Source organism: Vigna unguiculata, chromosome 1, assembly GCF_037176805.1.
Source record: "Vigna unguiculata cultivar grain cowpea cultivar isolate G323 ecotype 2 chromosome 1, ASM3717680v1, whole genome shotgun sequence".
Taxonomy (NCBI): Eukaryota; Viridiplantae; Streptophyta; class Magnoliopsida; order Fabales; family Fabaceae; genus Vigna; species Vigna unguiculata.
In genome coordinates this window covers 14,486,919-14,493,462 of record NC_140792.1, presented here as the reverse complement: position 1 = coordinate 14,493,462, position 6,544 = coordinate 14,486,919, and the positions used below count along the sequence as shown (strand labels likewise).

General features: G+C 28.1%; 1 long non-coding RNA gene across 4 annotated transcripts in view; it reads right to left on the bottom strand.

Moving 5' to 3' along the window:
• LOC146888734 (uncharacterized) overlaps positions 1 to 4,710 on the bottom strand; it is a 31,688-nt gene extending 26,978 nt beyond the window's left edge. For 2 of the 4 annotated variants that reach the window (XR_014993273.1, XR_014993274.1), the window contains exons 1-3: positions 4,478 to 4,708; positions 4,264 to 4,341; positions 1,628 to 1,704 (exon numbers count right to left, since the gene is read on the bottom strand). This is a non-coding gene — a long non-coding RNA (uncharacterized LOC146888734). Of the gene's footprint in view, positions 1 to 5; positions 440 to 1,627; positions 1,705 to 4,263; positions 4,342 to 4,477 lie in introns of those variants that run through there. The other 2 variants (XR_014993275.1, XR_014993272.1) reach the window with 2 other exon arrangements.
• Positions 4,711 to 6,544: the final 1,834 nt, after the last annotated feature.

The window sequence follows — 6,544 nt, the reverse complement described above, 5'->3', positions numbered from 1 at the left end:
TTGAGAAAGAGAAGGAAAGGAATAAGGAAATTCTTCTATTTTTAAATCAAATTCGGAAGGTCCTTCCTATGCATCATAATCCACATCATCTTTTTTATTCATCCCAAATACATCATTTATCATATCTATCACTGGATTTTCATTTTGTGATGGCACATTTACTACATTTGTGTCTCTTGATTGCATTTTTTTATATGTTTCTCCATGCCAAATCCAAACTTTGTAATTTTTTGGAAACTGCTTGCAAATTAAGTGGTCAAAAACAACGTCTCTGGTTTCCCATTTATTATAGTGACATCTAGGACAAGGACACCTTATTGTACCATTGATAGATCGGCATTCAAATGCAAAGTCTAGAAACTTATTTAACCCATCTAGATATTCAGTTGTATTTCGTGGCATATCAATCCATGACTTATCCATTAGTAAACTTGTCTAGCTGAGTTCAAGGAGAAAAAACTAGTTGTAAATAATTGGATATAAATGAGGGATTCAATGAGATTAGAAGTTGTAAACACTAAAATAGAAAACATAAGTGTCCAAACATAATACTTCATAGAACTTGTAGAAAATAGGTATCTCCAAAATTTGTTACGATTTTATAAGTGTGTGATCAAGGATATGTTGAACTTAATTTTAGAATAGCTTAAGAATTTTAATCTTCTGTGTCTGCATAAATCATAAATCCTCAACATGTTTTCTTTTTAAATTTAAGCATATGAATATTTGTTTTAAAATTTAGTCACCGGATTTAGAGTTACATCCCATGCTATTGAAACATCGGTTCCAGGTGATTCATCCAAGTAGACATATATGTGAAGCAGTGATTTTTATAGACAAATGCATTTAATTAGCTTTCTTTTCATTTTTAAATGCTTCATATAAATTCATCTTTTCCATACCATTTGTTTGTAAAAAGATAATCATACCGTGATAAATTCTTAGCTGTATCGAGCCTAGAAGAGGTAGGGATCTTAAATCAAATCGTTTCAGCAAGTTATATTGATTATGAGGATAAGAATATATATATATATATATATATATATATATATATATATATATTATTTTTATATCATTTTATATATATATATATATATATATTATTTTTATATCATTTTAATACTTAATTTTTTACATTGTTTATTTTAAATTATGAAAATATATTTAAATAATTGTTATTTGATATTTTTATTTTATATTTATATAATTATAATTTTTTACTAAAAATTTACATCAGAAAAAATTGATATATCTTTCACATCGATTATTTAATAATATAATATTTTTATTTTATTTTTATAAAAGATTATTTAGTTCATATTTAAAATAATAGAGAGATATATAGTTGTTAGTATAGGTATAATCACGACTAGTTAAATATATGAAAAGAATAACTTTCTACTTCAAAAACATGTCCCATTCCCTTCCAATCCCTGCTCTCACGAGTATAAAATCTTCTTTGAAAATATGTTTTAAAGTAATTTACCTGAACATTAGACATGTTAATGTCATGTTTTATTTATTATATTATTTTTATTTTCAATGTATACATGTATTTCTTCAAAATCACATTACAGAAGAACTTTATAAGTAAACACTTGAACTCATAATGTACACATAAACTTACCTCACTCGTTGTTCTCCTGTGCTAGATCCACCAACCATAGAAAGCCATTCTGCGCAATGAATTGTTGCTTCAATATCCTGGACAAAATGAACAGCATTGGGCTCAAGTGTAAAGGGGAATTTTATATTTGAAAGGTTTGAATTTGTAGATGGAAGAGTAAATGAGATAATGAGGTTGTGAAGTGTCATTTGTCAAATCGTCTTTCACAACCAATGAATAGATTAATTATAGGACGAAATGTCTGTGTAGTTGTTTTCAGTGGTAGAACCTACAAACAATCCTAATGCATAGTCACACACGTGCTAGGTACCTACAATTACAATTCCAATCTTTATAGACACTCTTAAACTTCAGCAGTATATAGCAATTAGCTTTACAAAATACTATCACTACACTTTGCATACATCGAAGCACCCTAAATAAAGTAAAAAAACTTGCTAAAGTGGGGAACATGTATCAATCTCAATTCCCACAATAAATACACCAAATAAAAACAGAAACACACACATCATCATCCCCATGTGACCTCTCTCTGCTGCATGCATATACATCTTTACACTTTAATTCAAACATAAGATTCAGCCATATATCAGGCCTTGCCAAAACCAAAATGCTGCATTAATTAGCCATAATTTCTATTCCAAGTAAACACTCATTTTATTCACATACTTGCAAACTGACTCAGTAACACCACTTCCTTTATTAGCAATAAGTTGTTTGACTCTTTTTTTTTATGTTCAAATAACAAAACTCCAATGCTTAAATATTCTGGTCAGAGACCAAACCAACCTCTGCAAGAAACACAATATAAACTTATCCATGTAATTAACTTTACTTACCATTGCCAATGTAACCTTTTAGAATTGAATTATGTAATGTTATTTAATCAACAGCTGCGATTAGTTTATTAACTTTTACAGTAGTAATGAATGATTATAAACTTTTATTCATTTGTATGTGAATATAATTTTCCTGAAGTAAATTTTGAGTTTTAAATGTTTATTGTTCTAACTTTTAAACAAGAGTTAGACTTCTGCATAAGAAAAGTGGTCCTGAGTATATTTAACATAAGTGTACATGTACAATTATAATAAGCTTGTGCTTGATTTAAGTTGCTATGGAAAACTTACTTTTCTTGATTAATCTGTCTTTTGTGCGAATGTTGAATGTTATGCATGAATATATATATATATATATATATATATATATATATATATATATATATTAGTCCATAATGGGAAAGCAAACATGGTGAAAAGGGTATATTGGTGGAATTCCCCCTTGATCGTAGACAGAAATGCATTGGTTCTATGTGTATGTTGCTCTTGGCAGACTGCAAAGAACATGAAGTCAAATAAAAGCGATATTTCATAAAATTTCCTTAGAAAGAAAGGTTGAAAAGAAGAGACTGTGACGTCCCCGTGTATTCTGGAGGAACGGTTGGTGTCACAATAAGGTGGCTAACACTGTTTTTAAGTTACTACAGGGAGCAGAAGAGTCTCGGCTTCCAAATATTTGAAAGATAAGAAGTGGACATTTTTAGGGATAATTATAACTAACATGGATATATATAATACACATCACACCAAGAGTAAAAACAATGGCATGCTAATAAGGCCAATGATGTGATATCCTTTCCCTCTCTCTGCCAAACTAAATTAATATTTCGCTGTGGTTTTTGTGTTAATATTCAATTTCTGTGTGGTTGGTTGGTTTTTTGGAAGTGCTTGTAGGAAAAAGCATGTGGAAAGCAACTGAACCATGTGGAAAAAGCATGTTAAAAATTCAAATGCTCAATAAAATGTCTGCTAAAAGAACCAAATATCACATAATGCATCTCAAAGAAGGTTTCTGCAAGCCATACGAATTGGAAAAGTCCAATAAGTTTTGAGGAAATACATGACTACCTTCTCACAAATATTTATCAGGATGAGTCCAATCAAGACCTAAATCACTGATGTTACACATTTTCATGTCTCAAAAAAATACTTTTTATCTGTTTCATGATGATGCCATTTTTCACGAATAATTTCCTTATATGAAAAATTTGAAAACTAAAAGATGCTTATACAGTTTTCTGTTTACATGTGTAAATCATTTGAAATTTAATGTAAGAACTAAGATTATGATCGAAAAAGAATGGCTGTGGTTGGAGAAGTAAAAACTGCTATCTAAAATCTCATGCTTAGTTCTCTCCATAGAAAAGTTAAAAATTACAAAACTCATTTTCCTTTCACAAAAGTTCCTCAAAACAAGGACTAAGGTCCGTGAAAAAGACCATAAGGACTATGAATCCAGGACAGAGACAAAATCATAGGAACTAAATGATATCACAGTTAATTAAATACCAGTAAAAAAATCATCAATGCCTCTGAAAGTAGGAAGAGGTTTTAGTGAACACAGATTGAGATTAATTTTAATGTGCTCTTTAGTAGAAAGAAAATATGATGATTGATAATAGAAAATGAGAATTAAGCAATGTTGGCATGTACTGAAACACTACAAAGTTAAATATTGTGTGCGTTGTCCAAAGCATCTTAGATTTCCGTTGAGTGAGTTTGGAATCTCAACAATAGTAACTTCAGAAATCTCTAATACAAGACTCAAAATAGTAAACTAAGAACATAGATAAATACCTCAACAATATCCCAACGAGGTAATTGCTTCTTGAGCTTAACCGATTTCAATTCCAGATCGAACCTCTGCAACTTTTCCTTCCACCATGACAAAAATTTCCATTAAATCAAGAAACCTTATGCTAATGAAAATGGACATAGAACATTAATAGTAAAATCAATTGGTTTAGGGTTCTAAAAATAGAGAAAGAGGAACGAAAAGAAGAAACTCTACCTTCAAAATGTGAATATACGAAAAAAACATGAAGCTCGAATGATGTTGGCTATCATCTTCGAAGGTAATTACGATTCTGAACAATAGCAAAGTGAGAGAGTGAACAGCAAAGTGAGAGAGTAACCCAATAGGGCGTTCACGCGTTTAAAGTGAGACAGCAAAGTGAGAGAGCAAAGTAAGACAGTTTAAAAGTGAAATAGAGAGGTCACGCGTGAGTATAACGTTTGGTCTCAACATTGATTGGCATAGGACTATACCAGCAACCATGTAAAGAATAATTAGTTTCCTTTAATTAATTAACTGAGCATGACTCCAACATTGCCCTTAAGAAGACGTAACTGTTGATATTCATGTCTGTGTTTAAGATTTAATTATATAAAATTAAAACAACATTAAAAATTATATTGAAATTAAAGAAAAACAAGATTACCCAATTATACTTTATTTTAAAAATAATTAAAAATTATCATTATATAAGTTTGATTTATCGTACAAAAAATATTAAAATATATAAATGAAAGTAACATACTTTAATAAAAAAATATTTAAAAGATAATGTAATAAAAAAATTATAATTAAAAATTACCTTTTAAACCTTATTTTATAACAATTTTCAAATTTTCGTTATTACTTATTTTTGTAAAAATAATTTGAAAAGTCATATTTTTACATCATTTTCATAATTAAGCTGAAAAATAAATTGTGGACATAATTGTAATTTTCAAATCACCCTCAAACCAAGACATAACAGAGATGATTTAAAAATATAAGAATTTTCCTCTTCCTTCCGTTCTCTCTCCGTCAAAGTTGATTGGAAGGAGAGGGAGAAGATGAATTCAAGTGGAGTATAGTTTGAAGTTTGTGTTGTTCACTTTAAGTGGATTAAAGGTTAAAGTGAGTTGATTTAGAGTAAAGTTAGTTAATGTTTGTGAGTGATTTGGTGGATGTGATAGATTAAAAATTATATTGAAATCAAAGAAAAACAATATTACCAAATTGTACTTTATTTTAAAAATAATTAAAAATTATCATTATATAAGTTTGATTTATCGTAATAAGATATGAAAATGTATAAATAAAAGTAATATATTTTAATAAAAAAATATTTAAAAGATAATTTAATAAAAAAATTTATGATTAAAAATTACTTTTCAAACCTTATTTTATTACAATTTTAAAATTTTCGTTGTGAATTATTTTTGTAAAAATAATTCTAAAAGTCATATTTCTACATCATTTTACTAATTAAGCTGAAAAATAAATTGCCAACATAATTCTAATCTTGATATCACCCTCAAACCAAGACATAACAAAGATTATTTAAAAATATAAGAATTTCCCTTTTCCTTCCCCTTTCTCCCTCAAGGTTGATCGGACGGAGAGGGAGAGGATGACATCAAGTGGATTACAATGTGAAGTTTGTGTTGTTTACTTTAAGTGGATTAAAGGTGAAAGTGGACTGATTAAGAATAAAGTTTGTTAATGTTTGTGAGTGATTTGATGGATGTGATAGATTAAAAATTATATTGAAATAAAAGAAAAACAATATTACCAAATTGTACTTTATTTTAAAAATAATTAAAAATTATCATTATATAAGTTTGATTTATCGTAAAAAAATATGAAAATGTATAAATAAAAGTAATATATTTTAATAAAAAAATATTTAAAAGATAATTTAATAAAAAAAATTTATAATTAAAAACTACTTTTCAAACCTTATTTTATTACAATTTTAAAATTTTCGTTGTGAATTATTTTTGTAAAAATAATTTGAAAAGTCATATTTCTACATCATTTTACTAATTAAGCTGAAAAATAAATTGCGAACATAATTATAATCTTAATATCACCCTCAAACCAAGACATAACTTTAGATTATTTAAAAATATAAGAATTTCCCTCTTCCTTCCCCTTTCTCCCTCAAGGTTGATCGGATGGAGAGAGAGAGGATGACATTAAGTGGATTACAATGTGAAGTTTGTGTTGTTTACTTTAAGTGGATTAAAGGTGAAAGTGGGCTGATTAAGAAAAAAGTTTGTTAATGTTTGTGAGTGATTTGATGGA